Below are 19193 nucleotides of genomic sequence, written 5' to 3'. Positions count from 1 at the left end.
CCCAGCGTCAAGCAAGTAGTTCCAGAACTCAGCCCAGGGCTCCCGTCACCAGGCCCCTTGAAGCCACCAGCATGACTCTATCCAAAGGAATTCCCAAAGACTCTCCTTCTGACTGCACCACCAAAGAAATGACAGAATATGGCACCTCAAAATATTGAGTTGATACATCTAGTAAAGCTAGATAGTCAAGCTTAACTTTTAAACAGGAAAAGGCTGCTTTGAATAATTTTGAATTTTCCCTCGACCCTCATTGTAATTCTTGGGATGAAAAGACTAATCAGTAATGAAACATCACCTTTGACAAATGACAAGACATCATCCATATCTGTATCTGACGACAAAAAGCCATCTAACCCTAAATGGTGGCCACTCACCCATATCGTAGGCCCAACTGAATAAACACTGTTAGATGTATATCTTAAAAATACACAGAGTAAATCTAACCTTCCCTTTCTAATGAAAGAGTGTTTCTAGGAAACAGCTGTTCAAAATACATTCATAAGCAGTCAATGAACAGAGAAAATGGGATCCCCTGCAAAGTGCTCTAAGCTCAGAAACTAAGTACCTCCTTCACCAAATTCAGAACACTGACAACTATTACTTAAGTTTTACTTCATGGCTCAACTAGAGAAAAGAGAAAAGCCCAGGAGATAGTGGGTTAATGAGAGGTGTTACCTCCAGTCCTGACGTGGATATGACATTTCTCCAAATGGACCTGCCGCTTTCTCTGAATGCTGGTGTCCTGTGTCAAGCTGCCTCACTGACTCAGATGCAGACGTTCAAAACCTCGGGACTCATGGAGCCAGAGAAGAGAAGTGTTGTTAGGTGGGGAGAAGGCGGCTCCTCGGACCTAAAACCAGCATGCCTGCTGCAGTTTCTGGGAGAAGGGGAAACACAGACTTGTCTTTTAGTAGTAATTATCTTCCAGCCCATTGCCACCATTCCCAGGGAACAGGCAGCACAATGCTGAAGTTGGGTAACGGCTCTGGGGTTTCCTAGTGCCACACATGTGCCTGAAGGAACAGGGAACACCCTGCTGAACTTGGGGAACTGCTCAAGGTCCATTACCTGCACTGTGTCGGGGGACAGGGGCACCGCACTGAAGTTGGGGACCGTGTGGTCCTTACTCTCGCTCTTGCTGGGGAACAAGTGAAACCCTGGAATGTCTGCGACCAATACCACAAAAGCTCTGCTGAGCAGGTGCCCTGGAGTCCATGGGTTTGCTATGTAAGGCCAGTTGACAGAGAGTAGGCAGAAGAGACTATCAAGGGAAAAAGAAAACTCAACTGAGTCTCCAAATGAACTCCCTCCACATGCCCTTCCAGAACCCTACCTCTCACCCGGGGTGCCCCTACTCCCAGACCATGCCCCACACAGGCACACAGCATGCATTCACTCAGCCAGGAACTCCACACGTTGAATCTCTCAGAGCTCCCCTTCCCTGGTTCCCAGTCTGCATCCTAGGTCTGCTCTGGGTTTGCCCACAGAGACGTAGCTCCACCCCCATGGGGTGATTGCTTGGGGAGTATGATGCTTCCAACTCCTTGAATGCCATGCAACCGGCCCCATGACTCACAACTCTGGGAGTGCAGAGGTCCAGGAGGCACCTCCTTGGCTAAACGCCCTGAGCAGGCATGACGGGGATCATGGGCAGGGCTGCAATCTCACACACACACACACACACACACACACACGGCCCCTTTCGCGGACCCCTCTAGCTGCAGACCACCCTCAGAGCCCTGCCCCTTCCCTTCTGCACCAACCCTTCCTACAGGTGTGTGCCTGGATTCTGGCTAGGTCAGCTGCTCTCAGACTGTTCCAGCTTTGGGCTTTAGGAAATGGCAATGCTTTCATGCATGTCCAAGGCAATTTTAAGCCCCAAAAGGAATGCTCCAAGCGGGAATAGCTTTGCCTTCTTGTCTCACCCATGGAGTGGATAGTGCTTCTCAGACCTTCAAAGCATCCTTCTAGGATGAGCCCATTTGTGCTGGAATCTATATACACATGCTTGGTTCTGCAGGGTAGGGGCCAGGAGGAACAGCCGGCCTTCTGTGCTGTCACGGTTGTGAACCAGGAACATTTATTTTTCACTTGAAAAGAAAACATAGTGTTACTGTCAACACTAAAGGAGGGAACATTTTAAAACATTTTAGAGAGAAATGAAGAGAGTTTTATTCAAACCCAAGTCAGGTCAGATGCCTGGGAGACACAGTCTTCACAAAGAAGGGAGTGCTCCAGGGAAGGAACATTTAGGGCAGGGTTATATATTTGTTCTGTTTTGTGTTAGGTACAGTTACCCATCACGATGAGGCAGAAGATTCCAGAAAGTGACAGACTTTTCTTATCTTTTCAGTATGTACAAGTCGGTATGACTTTAATCTTACGGGGGACAGAGAGGTTCTTTTGTGTTCTCACCTTGATGTTGGCAAGGGCATTTTTTTGTTCTCTTTTTTCTTTTTGAAACAGATGGACAATATGTGCTGGGGGCAGAAATAGGGCCCATGCTTTGAGGGTTTGCCCGGTCATTTTGAGCTGGGTGAAATGATAAAGGAGGGTTTCCCTAGGAGGTCAAGATCAGGGTCCACAGATGGTATGAGATAAAAATTACTCTTATCCTTATCACCACTACCAAATGGAGGAGCTTGAGATGAAAGCACCTTTCCCATAGCTCAGAGACATCAAAAGGACCCCTACAGAAGGTTACCTGCTCCATGGTCAACACAGGTAACAGAGGCGTTCACGGTCTCTGGACTCCTCCCTTGTCCTGCCCAAATCTCTGAAGCATAGAGATCATTTACAGTCAGAATTTTAGACATCTTAGAGATGTCTGGCACCATTCCCTTGGACTACAGAATACAACAGAATAGCTCACTGTCACAATACGAAAGTGCCCCTGGATACACTAAGTTCTTTCTCCGCAACTTTTGCCTCATGGAAATCGTAATCCTAACATAGAAACACTGCGATAGTTGGGAAGTAAATAATCAGAGGTAAGGGAATATTTTAGCAATCTTTAGAGGCATTGTCTCACTCTGTAGAAGAGGCTGAGTGTTTTCAAATAGTCTTTCCGACCTTTCCACCAAGAGCTTCCATCAATTAAAAAAGGATAGTTCTTTCAGGCACTTTAATATCAGAAAAATAGTATAGTATCTCTATTCTAAGGGATCTTTAAGTCTCTTACTCAAAGGTCCTCCACTGAGATAATTATCTTCATGGTCATGATGGGCAGAGGCGAAAAGGCAGCCGAATTCGTTCCATTTGGCCACACAACAAGAAAATCCTAATACTTCCTAGGTTTCCAGATCAACAAGACCAGAGGTAAGAGCGAAATGGTACCCTGTATGGAAGAACAAGGGTTTTGGAGTCAGTTTGGAGATCCCACTTAGGTTTCTGACACTAAAATCCTCTGTAATTCATATAATCTCTGAGCCCTTGTCTATCCATCTAGGAAATGGGACTCATTCTATATACACCCTAGTTGAGAAGTTTAAGAGGGAGAATGCTACACAGAGCCACTATGCAATCTCCCAAGAGCAGGTGCTCAGGAGCCATAATTACCATTGGGTCTATTTCTTTTCCAGAGAAAAGAACACATGGTGAAACCGTTTTTTGAAAAGATGACTCACAAGATGATTTTTAAACCTTAAGGAAGGTCAAGAAGCTGCTATTGTGTCGTAATTCTCTCAGAAATCATGTTGATAGACTGGTGGGGACAATAGCACCATCATCACTAGGAGAGGGGAGCTCCCATCTCCATATGGCTATGTTGACTCCCTTAACTCAATGCCACCAAGAAGGAAAGCTGGAGGGAGGTGGTGGTGGGCCCAGGCCAAGGCTGCCAGGTGTGGCTGGCACATGCAGAACTCTGATAGGAGGCTTAACTCCTGTCTACGTTAGGATAGTCAGTGTTCTTCAGAGACAAAGGGCCATTGTGTGTGAGCCCTGATGTAGAAAAGGTGGCAAATATCCACTGCGATCCCCTCTCTGACCCTTAAGATATGCAGCAAAGTTACATTGAATTTTTAAACATAGAGGGACTGCCTGGTCTTCTTTTGATGAGGACTCGGGCTCTATTCCTTGGAGGCCTAAGAATAGAATCTAGTTATTTTCAGTATTTTAAAATGTAGACATGATTCATGGTCCAACATATCATCTGTTTGGGTAAATAGTCTATGACCGCTGGAAAATAATGTATTCTGCACTTATTATCGAATGTTCCATAGACGTCAATTAGGTCACATTTGTGACCGAGTTTTGTCTGCTCTATCAAATATTAAGAAAGGCATATTAAAATTTCCAAACAAAATTTCCAAAGAAAAGGAGGAAAGCCATTAGAAAAGGTTGTGTGAACACGAAAAGAAAGTGCCATCAGTCAGTTCAGAGAACCAAGTTTGGGTAGAGAGACGGCAACATTGATCAGTGAAGAGAGCAGGGTTTCCCATTACATGTGTTGAACCTTAAGGGAACTGCCATAGATGTGAAAGAGCACCATCTAGAGACAACATTCCAAATCATATCTACGTTCATGAGGATGGATGTATGTTCCAAAAGTGTGTATGAAAACGTAAGGAACATGCTGTATGCTCAGGTAAGGACACCCTTGGGAAAAGATCTTCCAATTCACATCTTCTGTAATGAAGAAGAAGTACTTGCAGAAGTGCAAGTGAAAGCAGAAGGAGAGGTCCTATCTAAGTAGTTGTGAGAAGAAGTTGATAGAAGGCAACATGAAACCAACATCAGGACCAATGAACACACCCAAGTTTTCCAAAAAGTGTGATGAACCTTAAGGGCAATTTTCACAAATCTCAGTCAGAACACCGAATAGACACCATTGTCCAAGTCAAGTCTTCTCTTAGGAAGGTGGCAAGTTTTTCAAAAGTGTCCATGAATGCATAAGTAAGGTGTCACCTGCTTTACGCTAGGAGAGAACACTCTATATAAAAGCATCTTGCACCTCACATCTGGTGTCATGGATTGGGAGCATTGTGCAAAATGGGGTCTGCAAGCATCAAGATAATGCCCTTTGTTTAACTACTTAAGAACACTACACAGAAAGCATCTCTCAACTCACATCTGTCATGAGGAGGAAAGCCGTTTGAAAAGGTTTTGTGAAAAGGAAAAGAAAGTGCCATTATTTAATTCAGCGAACCAAGTTTGTGCAGAGAGACAGCAACATCGATTAGTGAAGGCACCAGTGTTTCCCAGTATGTGTGTTGAACATTAATTAAACTGCCATAGACGTAACTCTCAGTAAGAAGAGGGTATGGAAAGGGTCCTCCGAATCCTAACGTCTGTCACGATGATGGATGCATGTTTCCGAGTGGGAATGAAAGCATAAGGAAAGGGCCATTAACCAGTCTTTAAGAAAGAACAATGTGGCAGGATACAAAATCAATGCTCAGAAATCAGTTGCATTTCTATAAACAAATAATGCGACTGAAGAAAGAGAAATTAGGGAATCCATCCCTTTTGCAAGAGCACCAAAAACCATATGTTACCTTTGCATTAAGTTAACCGAGACTTAAAGGATCTGTATTCTAAAACTACAAATCACTCTTGAAAGACATTGAGGAAGACAAGAAAAGATGGAATAATATTCCATGCTCATGGATCAGAAGAACTAACATAGTTAAAATGTCCATGCTATCCAGAGCAATCTACACATTCAATGCTATCCTGATCAAAATACCGATGACATTTTTCAAAGAACTGGAACAAATAGTCCTTAAATTTGTATGGAACCAGAAAAGGCCCCAAATCTCCAAGGAACTGTTGATAAGGAAAAACAAAGCTGAGGGCATCATAATGCCGGATTTCGAGCTGTACTACAAAGCTGTGATCACAAAGACAGCATGTACAAGAACAGACACATAGACCAATGGAACAGAATAGAGAACCCAGAAATGGACCTTCAGCTCTTTGGGCAACTAATCTTTGATAAAGCAGGAAAAAACATCCGGTGGGAAAAAGACAGTCTCTTCAATAAATGGTGCTGGGAAAATTGGACAGCTACATGCAAAAGAATGAAACATGACCACTCACTCACACCATACACAAAAATAAACTCCAAATGGATGAAAGACCTCGAAGTGAGACAGGAATCCATCAAAATCCTAGAGGAGAACATAGGCAGCAACCTCCACGACATCGGCCAAAGTAAACTTTTTCATGACACATATCCAAAGGCAAGAGAGACAGAAGATAAAACGAATTTGTGGGGCTTCATCAAGACAAAAAGCTTCTGCACTGCCAAGGAAACAGTAAAAAAAACTAAGCACCAGCCCAAGGAATGGGAGAATTTATTTGTAAGTGACACTATAGATAAAAGACTGGTATTCAAGATCTACAAAGAACTCCTCAAACTCAATACACAAGAAAAAAATAAGCAAATTATAATATGGGCAGAAGATGTGAACAGACACTTTTCCAATGAAGATGTACAAATGGCTAACAGACACATGAAAAAATGTTCAAAATCATTAGCCATCAGGGAAATTCAAATCAAAACCACACTGAGATAATACCTTATGCCAGTTAGAATGGCAAAAATTGACAAGGCAAGAAACAACAATTGTTGGAGAGGATGTGGAGAAAGGGGATCCTTCCCACTCTGTTGGTGGGAATGCAAGTTGGTATAGCCACTCTGGAAAACAGTGTGGAGGTCCCTTATAAAGTTAAAAAGTGAGCTACCCTATGATCCAGCCATTGCACTACTGGGTATTTACCTCAAAGATACAGACGTGGTGAAGAGAAGGGCCATATGCACCCCAATGTTCATAGCAGCAATGTCCACAATAGCTAAATCGTGGAAGGAACCGACATGCCCTTCAAGAGATGACTGGAGTAAGAAGTTGTGGTCCATATATACAATGGCATATTACTCAGGTAACAGAAAGAACGAGTTCTCAACATTTGCTGCAACATGGACGGCACTGGAGGAGATAATGCTAAGAGAAATAAGTCAAGCAGAGAAAGACAATTATCATATGATTTCTCTCATCTATGGAACATAAGACCTCGGAAGATCGGTAGGGGAAGAAAGGGATAAAGAAAGGGGGGTAATCAGAAGGGGGAATGAAGCATGAGAGACCATGGACTCTGAGAAACGAACTGAGGGCTTCAGAGAGGATTGCGGTGGGGGATTGGGATAGACTGGTGATGGGTAGTAAGGAGGGCACATATTGCATGGTGCCTTGGGTGTCATACGCAACTAATGAATCATCGAACTTTACATTGGAAACCCGGGATGTACTGTATGGTGACTAACATAATATTAAAAAAAACTTAAAAAAAAATTGTATCAAAGCCATCTTTCAACTCACGTCTACGTGAGTGCCGGACTCACCCTGCCTCCCCACCGACATCGGGCCCGCTGGTGCGTCGCTGGTCATTCAGGGTGGGAGAACGGGCAGAGCCCTCAAGTCTCTGGTGAATTTTGAAGGCCATCTGCGCCAAAACACTGGGGCCCACGCTGGAGCTTGCCAGCACCCTCACCTCGGCCTGCCCCTCCGCTCTGCGCTCTCCGCACAGCTGGCGGATCGGGCCTGCCAGCCTCCTGGGGGCTAACTCTAACCCTAGGTCGGCCCCAGAGGGGTCCCTCCAAAGGGGCCTGCTGCCACAACGCCAGGGATTGGGGACCCCCGAGCCACAGCACCGGACTCACCCTGCCGCACCGCTGGCACACGAGCCCCTAGGGGTACCGCCGTTCATTCAGGGCGGGAGAACGGGCAAGGCTCACCATGCCCACGGCAACTTTCAAAGGCCCCCGGCACCAAAACGCTGGGGCCCACGCTCCGGTTTGCCAGCGCGTTCACCTGGGCCTGTGCTCCACTTGGCGCACAGCCGGCGGTTCGGGCCTGCCAGCCTCCTGGGGGCTAACCCTGACCCTAGGTTGGCCCCGGAGAGGCCCCTCCCAAGGGGCCTGGCACCACAATGCCAGGGATTGGGGACCCCAGAGCCCCAGCGCGGGACTCACCCTGCTGCCCCTCCGCCACCCAAGCCACTAGGGGCGCCGCCGGTCATTCAGGGCGGGAGAAAGGGCAGGGCCCTCCGAGCCGCCCCCGACCTTCGAAGGCACCCGCACAAACAAGCTTGGGCTATTGCTCAGGCTCGCTAGCGCCCTCACCTCAGCCCAACACTCTGGGAGCCGCACAGCCGCGGATCGGGCCTGCTGGCCTCCTGGAGGCTAACCCTAACCCTAGGCCAGCCCCAGAGGGACCCATCCCAAGGAGCCTGGCGCTGCAACGCTGGGGATTGGGGACCCTCGAGCCTCACACCGGACTAACCCTGCCACCGTGCCACCACCCGGGCCGCTAGGTGTGCCGCCGGTCATTCAGGGCGGGAGAAGGGGCAGGGCCCTCTGAGCCCCCAGTTAACTTTGAAGGCCCCCCGCGCCAAATCGCGGGGGCCCACGCTCCCGCTCACCAGCGCCTTTACTTCAGCCCATCCCTCCACTCGCCATCTAGCTGGCGTATCGGGCCTGCCGGCCTCCTGGGAGCTAACCCTAACCAAAGATCGGCCCAAGAGGGGCCACTCCCAAGGGGTCTGGCGCGGGAATGCTGGGGATTGTGGACCTCTGAGCCACAGCGCTGGACTCACCCTGCCGCACTGCCGCCACCCGGGCCGCTAGGGGCACTGCTGGTCATTCAGGGCGGGAGAACGGGCAGGGCCCTAGGAGCCACCAGCGACCTTCAGAGGACCCCCGCGCCAAAACGATGGGGCCCATGCTCCCGCTAACCTGCGCCCTCACTTCGGCCCGCCCTCCGCTCGCTGCACAGCTGGCAAATCGGGGCTGCCGGCCTCCTGGGGGCTAACCCTAACCCTAGGTCGGCCCCCGAGGGGCCCCTCCCAAAGAGACTGCCGCCGAACGCCGGGGATTGGGGACCCCCGAGTCACAATGCTGGACTCACCCTTGCGCCCCGCCGACACCCGGGCCACTAGGGCACCGCCGATCATTCAGGGCGGGAGAACAGGCAGGGCCCTCCCTGCCCCGGTAACCTTCGAAGGCCCCCAGCGCCAAAAAGCTGGGGCCCACTCTCCCGCTCGCCAGAGCCCTGATCTTCGACCGCGCCTCCGCTCGCCCCAGACGGCGGATCGTGCCTGCCGGCCTCCAGGGGCTAACCTTTACCCTAGGTCGGCCCCTGAGGGGCCCCTCCCAAGGGGCCTGGCGCTGCAACGCTGGGGATTGGGGACCCCCGAGCCCCAGCTCCGGACTCATCCTGCCGCCCCGCCGTCACCCGGGCCGCTAGGGGAGCTGCTGATCATTCATGGCGGGAGAACTGGCAGGGCCCTCCGAGGCCCGGCGACCTTCTAAGGCCCCCCCGCCAAACGCTTGGGCCTACGCTTCCCTCGCCAGCGCCCTCACATCGGCTTGCCCCTCCGCTCGTGGAACAGCAGAGGGATCGGGCCTGCCGGCCTCCTGGGGGCTAAGCCTGACCCTAGGTCGGCCCCCAAGGGGCCCTTCCCAAGTGGCTTGGCGCCAAACGCAGGGGATTGGGGACCCCTGAGCTGCAGCGCCGGACTCACCCTGCCGCCAAGCCGACACCGGGCCTGCTGGGGCGTCGCCGGTCATTCACGGTGGGAGATCCGGCAGGGCCATCAAGACTCCGGCGTCTTTCGAATGCCATCCGCGCCAAAACGCTGGGGCCGATGCTCACGCTCGACAGCGCCCTCAACTCGGCCCGCCTCTCCGCTCACCGCACAGCCGGCGGATCGGGACTTCCGGCCTCCTGGGGGCTAACTCTAACCCTAGGTCGGCCCCAGAGGGTTCCCTCCAAGGGGCCTGGCGCCGCAACGCTGGGGATTGGGGATCCCCGAACCATAACGCCGGACTCACCCTGCTGCCCCGTTGCCACCCGGGCCGCTAGGGGCGCCGTCAGTCATTCAGGTCAGGAGAACGGGCAGGGCCCTCCGAGCCCCCAGTGACCTTCGAAGGCCCCCAGAGCCAAAACGCTGGGGCCCACACTCCTGCTCTCCAGCGACCTGACCTCGGCCCACCCCTCCACTCGCCGCACAGGCGGCGGATTGAGCCTGCCGCCTCCTGGAGGGTAACCCTAACCCTAGGTTTTCCCCCCGAGGGGCCCATCCTAGGGGCCTGGCGCTGCAACGCCTGGGATTGGGGATTCCGGAGCCACAGCGCCGGACTCACCATGCCGCCCCACCGCCACCTGGGCCCCTAGGGGCGCCGCCGCTCATTCAGGGCAGGAGAACGGGTAAGGCCCAACTAGACCCTGGAGACCTTCCAAGGCCCCCCGTGCCAAAACGCTGGGTACTACGCTCCCGCTCGCCAGCGCTCTCACCTCAGCCCACCCCTCCGCTCACTGCACAGGGGCAGATCGGGCCTGCTGGCTTCCTGGGTGCTAACACATACCCTAGGTCAGTCCCTGAGGGTCCACTCCCAAGGGGCGTGGCCCCGCAAGGCCCGGGATGGGGACCCCTGAGCCCCAGCAATGTACTCAACCTGCCGCTCCGCCACCACCCAGGCCACTTGGGGCGCCGCCGGTCATTTAGGGTGGGGGAACGGGCAGGGCCCTCCGAGCCCCCGGCGACGTTCGTAGGTCCCCCGCACCAAAACGCTGAGGCCCACGCTCCTGCTCTCCAGCGCCCTCACCTCGGCCTGCCCCCCTACTCTAGCCGCACAGCTGGAGGATCCAGCCTGCCAGGCTCCTCGGGGATAACCCTAACCCTAGGTGGGCCCCAGAGTGGCCTCTCCCAAGAGGCCTGGTGCCGCAACGCCATGGATTGGGGACCCGCAAGCCGCAGCGCCGGGCTCACCCTGCCGCCCCGCCGCCACGCAGGCCGCTAGGGGCGCCGCCGGTCATTCAGGGCGGGATAACCGGTAGGGCCCTCCGAGCCCCTGGTGAAATACGAAGGCCCCCCACGCCAAAATGCTGGATACCACGCTACCATTCGACTGCGCCCTACCACGGTCCATCCCTCCGCTCACCGCACAGCCGGCGGATCGGGTCTGCCGGCCTCCTGGGGGCTAACCTAACCTTAGGACAGTCCCCGAGGGGTCCCTCCCAAAGGGCCTGGCGCTGCAACGCTGGGGATTGGGGACCCCCGAGCCCCAGCGCCGGACTGACCCTGCCACCCCGCCGCCACCCGGGGCGCTAGGGGCGTCGCCGGTCCTTCATGGCGGGAGAACGGGCAAGGCCCTCCGAGGCCCTGTGACCTTCAAAGGCCCCCCAAGCCAAAATGTTGGGGCCCACGCTCCCACTCGCCAGCGACCTCATCTTGGCTCACCCCTCCATTCGCCGCAGAGCCGGTGGATTGAGCCTGCCGGCCTCCTGGGGGCTAACTCTAACCCTAGGTTGGCCCCCGAGGGGCCCCTCCCAAAGGGACTGCCGCGGAACGCCAGGGATTGGGGACCCCCGAGTCGCAACGCTGGACTCACCCTTCCACCCCGCCAACACCGGGCCGCTAGGGCACCACCGATCATTCAGGGTGGGAGAACAGGCAGGGCCCTCCCTGCCCCGGTGACCTTCGAAGGCCCCCAGCGCCAAAACGCTGGGGCCCACTCTCCCGCTCATCAGCTCCCTGATCTTCGACCTCGCCTCCGCTCGCCACAGACGGCAGATCGTGCCTGCCAGCCTCCAGGGGCTAACTTTTACCTTAGGTCAGCCCCGGAAGGGCCCCTCCCAAGGGGCCTGGAGCCGCAACGCCTGGCATTGGGGACCCCTGAGCCTCAGCACCAGATTCACCCTGCTGCCCCGCCGCCACTCAGGCCGCTAGGGGCGCCTCCAGTCATTCAGGGCGGGAGGAGGGACAGGGCCCTTCGAGCCCCCAGCGACGTTTGAAGGCCTCCCACTTCAAAACGCTTGGGCCCACACTCCCTCTCGCCAGCGCCCTCACCTTGGCCCGCCCCTCCGCTTGCTGCACAGCCGGCAGATCAGGCCTGCCGACCTCCTGGGGGCTAACCCTAACCCTAGGTCGGCCCCCGAGGCGTCCCTCCCAAGGGACCTGGCGCCACAACGCTGGGGATTGGGGACGACCAAGCCCCAGCGTCGGACTCACCCTGCAGCCCCGCCGCCACTCAGGCCGCTAGGGGTGCTGCCTTTCATTCAGGGCGGGAGAACAGGCAGGGCCCTCCGAGGCCCCGGTAATCTTCAAAGGCCCCTTGTGCCAAAACGCCAGGGCCCACGCTTTCGCTCGCCAGCGCCCTCACCTCGGCCCGCCCATCCGCTCCCCGCACAGCAGCGGATCGGGCCTGCCAGCCTCCTGGGGGCTAACCCTAACCCTAGATCGGCCCACGAGGGGCCCCTCCCAAGGGGCCTGGCGCCGCAACGCCGGGGATTGGGGACCACCGAGTCGCAACGCTGGACTCACTCTTATGCCCCGCCGACACCCGGGCCCCTAGGGTGCCGCTGATCGTTCAGGGCGGGAGAATGGGCAGGGCCCTCTGAGCCCTCGGCGACTTTCGATAGCAGCTTGTGCCAAAACGCTGGGGCCCACGCTCCCGCTCGCCAGCGCCCTCACCTCGGCCCGCCCATCCGCTCGCCGCACAGCAGCGGATCGGGCCTGCCGGCCTTCTGGGGGCTAACCCTAACCCTAGGTCGGCCCCCAAGTGGCCCCTTCCAAGGGGCCTGGCGCCACAACGCTGGGGATTTGTGACCCCCGAGCCCCAGTGCCGGACTTACCCTGCCGCCCCGCAACCACCCGGGCCGCCAGTGGCGCCACTGGTCATTCAGGGTGGAGGACCGTGCAGGGCGATCCGAGCCCCCAGCGTCCTTCAAAGGGCCCCCGCGCCAAAACGCTTGGGCCCAGGCTCCCGCTCACCAGCACCCTCACCAGGGCCCGCCCCTCCGCTCGACGCACAGTGGGCAGATAGGGCCTGCCGGCCTTCTGGGGGCTAACCCTAACCCTAGGTCAGCCCCCGAGGGGCCCCTCCCAAAGGGCCTGCACCACAAAGCCGGGGATTGGTGACCCCCGCGCCCCAGCACCAGACTCACCCTGCCGCCCTGCTGCCACCTGGGCCGCTAGGGGCGCCACCAGTCATTCAGGGCGGAGGAACAGGCAGGGCCCTCCGAGACCCTGGCAAACTCTGAATGCCCCTGAGTCAAAATGCTTTGGCCCATGCTCCCACTCGCCAGCGCCCTCACCTCGGCCCGCCCCTCCGCTCACTGCACAGCTGGCGGATCGGGCCTGTCAGCCTCCTGGGGGCAATCCCTAACCCTAGTTCGGCCCCCGAGGGGCCCCTCTCAAGGAGACTGGCGCTGAACGCTGGGGATTGGGGACCCCTGAGCCTCAGCACTGAACTCACCCTGCTGCCCCGCTGGCACCCGAGCCGCTAGGGGTACTGCCATTCATTCAGGGTGGGAGAACGGGCAGGGCCCTCCGAGCCACCGACGACCTTCGAAGGCCCCCCACGCCAAAACGCTGAGACCCACGCTCCCATCGCCAGCGCCCTCACCTCAGCCCTTCCCACCACTCACCGCAGAGCTGGCAGATCAGGCCTGCTGGCCTCCTGGGGTCTAACCCTAACCCTAACTCTAAACCTAAACCCTAAACCCTAACCTTAACCCTAACCCCTAAACCTAACCCTACCCTCAACCCTACACCTTCCCCTAAACCTACCCATAACCCGTACCCTAACCCTAACCCGTACCCTAAACCTTACCCTAACCCTAAACCGTACCCTAACCTGTACCCTAACCCGTATTCTAACCCTAACACATACCCTATCCTGTACCCTAACCCTAACACGTACCCTAATCCGTACCCTAACCCTAACCCAAACCCATACCCTAACACTATCCCTAAACCGTCCCCTAACTCGTACCCTAACCCTAAACCCTGAACCTAACCCGTACCCTAACCCTAACCCGTACACTAACCTGTAGCCTAACACTACCCGTATACTAACCCTAACCCTAAACCCTAACCCTAACCAGTACCCTGCCTTAACACTAACCTGCAGCCTATCCCGTACCTTAACACTTACCCTAACCCGTACCCTATCCCTAACCCGGACCCTAACCCATACCCTAACCCGAACCCTAACCCTAACTAGTAACTTAACCTGTACCCTAACCCATACCCTAACCCTAAACCGTACCCTAAACCTAACCCGTTCCCTAAACCGTACCCTAACCCTAACCCTAACCTAAACCTAACCCGTACCCTAACCCATACCCTAAACCACACCCAAACCCAAACCCGTACCCTATCCCTAACACAAAACGTAACCCTAACGATAACCCATACCCTAACCCTAACCCATACCCTAATCCATACCCTAACCCTAACCCGTACCCTAACCCTAATCCTAAACCGTAACCTAACCCGTACCGTAACCCTAACCCATACCCTAACCTTAACCCATATCCTAACCCTAACCTGCACCCTAAACCGTACCCTAACCCGTCCCTAAACTGTACCCTAACGTGTACCCTAACCTGTACCCTAACCCTAACCCATACCCTAACCCGTACCCTAACCCTAACCCGTACACTAAACCCAAACCCTAAACCCTAACCCGTACCCTAAACCCTAATCCATACCGTAACCCATAACCCCTAACCTGTAACCCCTAAAGCCAACCCTAACCCGTAACCTCACCTTACCCTAACCCTAACCCCTACCCTCACCCGAACACTAACCGTAACCCGTACACTAACCCTAACCCGTACCCTAATCCGTACCCTAACCCCGGGGATTGGGTACACCTGAGCCCCACCACGGGACTCAGCCTGCCACCCCTCAGGAAACCATGTCCCTTGGGGCGCCACAGAGCATCCCGTGCAGGAGAACTAGTAGGGCCCCCCTGAGCCCCCAGCGATCCTCGGCGGCCCCCTACACCCCAACTCTGAGGCCCACGCTCATCCCGCCCCGCGCCTTCCCTTCAGCCTGCCACCAAGCTCGTCGCAGAGCTGGCAGATCAGTCCTGCCCGGTTCCTGGGGCCTAGTCCTGACCCTAGGTCAGCTAGGGAGGGCTTCTCCCCCGGGGCCCGGTGCCGCAGCCCCGGGGACTGGGGACACCTGAGCCCCACTGCAGGACAAAGCCTGCGACCCCACAGGAAACCATGCCTCTTGGGAGGCTGTAGAGCATTCAGGGTGGGAGAACCGGGAGGGCCCCCAGAGCCCCCGGAGAACTTCAGCGATCCCTAAGCCCCAACCTTGATGCCCATGCTCACCCCACCCCGTACCCTCACCTCAACCCGTGGCAGAGCTCGCCACATAGCGGGCAGATCTGGCCTGCGGGGTTCCTGGGCCCCAACCCTAACCCTAGTTCATCTGTGGAGGGGCCCCTCCCCAGGAGCCTGGAGCCGCAGCCGCGGGGATTCGGGACACCTGAGCCCCACCGCAGGACTCAGTCTGCCACCCTGCAGGAAACCGTGCCCCTTGGGAGGCCATAGAGCATTCAGGGCGGGAGAACCAGGAGGGCCCCCCTGAGCCCCCAGCGAACTTTGGCAGCCTCCCGCACCCCAACCCTGAGGCCCACGCTCACCCTCCCCACACCCTCACCTCAGCCTGTGTAGCTCACCATACAGCCAGCAGATCGGGCCTGCGGGGCTCCTGGGGCCTAACCCTAACCCTAGGTCAGCCGCGGGTTTGGCGGCCTCCCCAGGAGCCTTACACCGCAGCCCCGGGGAATTGGGATACCTGTGCCCCACCTCAGGACTCAGCTTGCCAGTCCACAGGAAACCGTGCCCCTTGGGGCGCTACAGAGCATACAGGGCACGAGAACGTGGGGAGGCCCCCGGAGCCCGTCCCCACCTTTGGCAACCCCTGTGCCCCAACCCTGAGGCCCATGCTCACCCTCCCCCATGGCCTCATCTCAGCCCTCCACGGAGCTCGCCGCACAGCTTGCTAGATTGGCCCTGCCGGGCCCCTGGACCCTAACCCTTACCCTAGTTTGGCCACAGAGGGGCCCCTCCCCAGGATCCTGGCGCCCAACTCCGGGGGATTGGGGACACCCAAGCCCCACCATAGGACTCAGCCTGCAGCCCACAGGAAACTGTACCGTTTTGGGGGCACAATAGAGCATTCAGGGCAAGAGAACTGGGACACCCCCTCAGAGACCCTGCTGGTGAACCCCGACCTTTGTGAGCCCTTCCGGATCAAACCCCAAGGCTCACACTCACCCGCCCTTGTGCCCTCATCTCAGTCGGCCTGGGAGTTCTCTGAGCACTGGGCAGTTCGCACCTGCTGTCTCTTGAGGCCTAACCTAACCCTGGGTCTTCTGCTGAGGGTCCCCTCCCCGTTTGCCTGCCTCCAAGGTACCAGGCATTGGGCTCACCTCTGCACGACTAGAGGACTCAGCCTGCCCCACTGCAGGAAACTGTCCGTTTGGGGCTGCAGAAAGGATTCATAGCAGGAAAATCGGAGGGCCCCCCTCAGCCCATCCCAGGGAACCCCCACTTTCAGAGATCTCCCCGGATCCAATTAGTAGCTTCACACTGACCTTTAAACTTGCTCTCCATGGAGATCTTTTGAAATTCTCCACAATTCCAACCGATGGCATCATCCAGCTTCAGTGCCTTACCCAGCTTTAGGTCTTGAGATGGATTAAAATGGGAAGTCATTTCACTGATGACGATGTACTGGTGACCAAAAGATACATGCATAAATGCTTCATATCACTTGGCTTCAGGGAAATGCAAATCTAAACCCCTATAGATGCCATATCACACGAGGCCGAATATCTAAAAATAAGAAGACATGAAACTATACATGTTGGAGAGGATGTGGAGAAACGGGAACCCTCTTACACCCCTGTGCGAATGCAGTCCGGTACAGCCACTCTGGAAAATGGTACAGAGTTTCCTCAAGACGTTATAAATAAAGCTACCCTATGTCCCAGCAATTGCACTACTGGGGATTTACCCCAAAGAGACAGAGGTAGTGAAGACGGGACACATGCACCCCAGTGTTCATAGCAGCAATATCCATAATAGACAAGCTGTGGAAAGAGTGCAGATGACCATGGACAGATGAATGGATAAAGAAGATGTGGATCATATATATAATGGAATATTACTCAGCCATCAGAAAGGATGAATACTTACCATCACACCGACCTGGGTGGAGCTGGAGGGTATTATGCTGAGTGGAATAAGCCAATGAAAGAAAGACAATGATCATATGCTTTCACTCCTATGTGGAATATCAGAAACAGGGAAGAAGACCATAGGGAGGGAAAATAGAAAGGGAAGTCATCAGAGGGAGAAAACCCATGACAGACTCTTAACTATCGCAACAAACTGATGATTGCTGGAGGAGAAGTTGGGGGGGGGGTAACTGGGTGAGTGGCATTAAGGAGGTCACACGATACAATGAGCACTGGGTGTTCCACACGACTGGTAATTTATTGAAGACTACATCTGAAACTAATGATGTACTGTAAGTTGGCTAATTGAATTTAAATTAAAGAATAAAAGACCTCGAATAAACAATCCTAAACATTTGTATGGAACCACTAAAGATACTGAACAGCCAGTGCAATGTGGAAAAGAAAAACAAAGCTGGAGGACTCACAATTTCAGATTTCAGGTTATACGACAAAGCTGCAGTCATCCTAACAAGAGAGTACGGCACAAAAATAGACACAGCGACCAAAGGAACAGGATACAAGTTCAGACAGAAACCCACAATTATGTGGTCCATGAATCTTCCACAAGGCAAGCAATGATATCAAAAGGGAAAAGGACAGTCTCTACAACAAATGGTGTTGGGAAAACTAGACAGCTACGCACAAAAGAATGAAATTAGACTGCTTTCGTACACAATACAGACAAACACAAAACAGTTTCAAGACCTCAATATGAGACCTAAATCCACAAAAATTCTACAGGAGGGAAGACAGTAACTTCTTGACATGGACCATACCAACGTTTTTCTAGACTGTCTCCTGAGGCAAAGGAAATGAAAGCAAAAATTAACTATTGGGAATAGAGCAAAATAAAAAGTTTCCACATGGCAGAAGAACAATGAAAACGTAAAAATAATAAGACAACCTACTCAAAGGGAGAAGATGTTTGCCAAGATCATATGCAATAAAAGGATAGTGTCCAAAACATAGAACTGATACTACTCGACCCCCAAAAAACAAATAATTCAGTTAAAAAATAGGCAGAAGACATGAAGAGACATTTCTCCAAAGAAGAAATACAAATGGCCAACAGTCCCGTGAAAAGATGTTCACCATCACCCATCATCAGGAAAATGTAAATCCAAAGGACAATGAGGTATTACCTCACACCTGTCAGAATGGCTAACATCAAAAGCACAAGAAAGAGCAGGCGTTGGGAGAATGTGGATAAAGGGGAATCCTCGCGAACTGTGGGTGGGAATGCAAACTGTGGTGGCCACCGTGGAAAACAGTATGAAGGTTCCTCAAAAAATTAAATATAGAACTACACTACGATCCAACAATCACACTACTGGTATTTGCCCAAGACTATGAAAACAGCAACTTAAAAGGATACGTGCACCCCTATGTTTCTTGCACAATTATTTACAATATCACAATATGGAAGCAACCCAAGTGTCTGTAGAAAAATTGACAAATGAGATGATAGATGTGTGTATTCACACACACACACACTGGAGTATTACTAGGCTTGAATGAAACCTTGCCATTTGCAGCCACATGGATGGAGCTCGAGAGTATTATCCTAACTGAAATCAGTCAGTCAGAGAAAGACAAATCCCATATGATGTCACTCTTATAGGGAACTTAAAAAACAAACAAAACTAAATAAATAAAAGAGAAAAAGGAGACACACCAAAATACAAACTCTTAACAATAGAGAACAAACGGATGCTTACCAGAGAGGAGGTGGATAGAGGGATGAGTGAAATAGATGAAGCGGATTAAGAGGACACTTTTCTGGATGACCACTGAGTAATATATAGAATTACTGAATCACTCTCTTGTACACCTGAAACGAATGTAACACTGTATGTTAGCTCTACTGGAATTAAAATAAATTTTTTAAAAAGATTTTTCTTTCAGGAACCTCTTTGAAAAAGCTTTTCCTCTGCAATGTGCATAAGCCCTACTTGGGAGGATTCACTCTACAATAATTATTCATTCTATGCCTCGAATTCAGATTTCACTGAGTTCTTACTGTGGATCCCAGCCCACGGGAGCCATGGTCCTTTTCTGTCCAGGCTCAGCACCTATGCCTTCAAGATTGGAAGTAGAGACACATGTCACTTCACAGTCCAGAAAGCTATTATTGTTTCTG

General features: G+C 53.5%; 1 long non-coding RNA gene across 1 annotated transcript; it reads right to left on the bottom strand.

The window, feature by feature from the left end:
* Window positions 1-1931: 1931 nt before the first annotated feature.
* Window positions 1932-18849, bottom strand: LOC130543957 (uncharacterized). The gene is made up of 3 exons (XR_008959758.1): window positions 18772-18849; window positions 16406-16544; window positions 1932-2090 (listed from the first exon to the last, which is right to left on the bottom strand). It is a non-coding gene; the product is annotated as an uncharacterized LOC130543957 (long non-coding RNA).
* Between the last annotated feature and the right edge of the window lie 344 nt (window positions 18850-19193).

The sequence above is a fragment of the Ursus arctos genome, unplaced genomic scaffold (assembly GCF_023065955.2).
Source record: "Ursus arctos isolate Adak ecotype North America unplaced genomic scaffold, UrsArc2.0 scaffold_17, whole genome shotgun sequence".
Taxonomy (NCBI): Eukaryota; Metazoa; Chordata; class Mammalia; order Carnivora; family Ursidae; genus Ursus; species Ursus arctos.
This window is presented reverse-complemented; position numbering and strand designations above follow the sequence as displayed.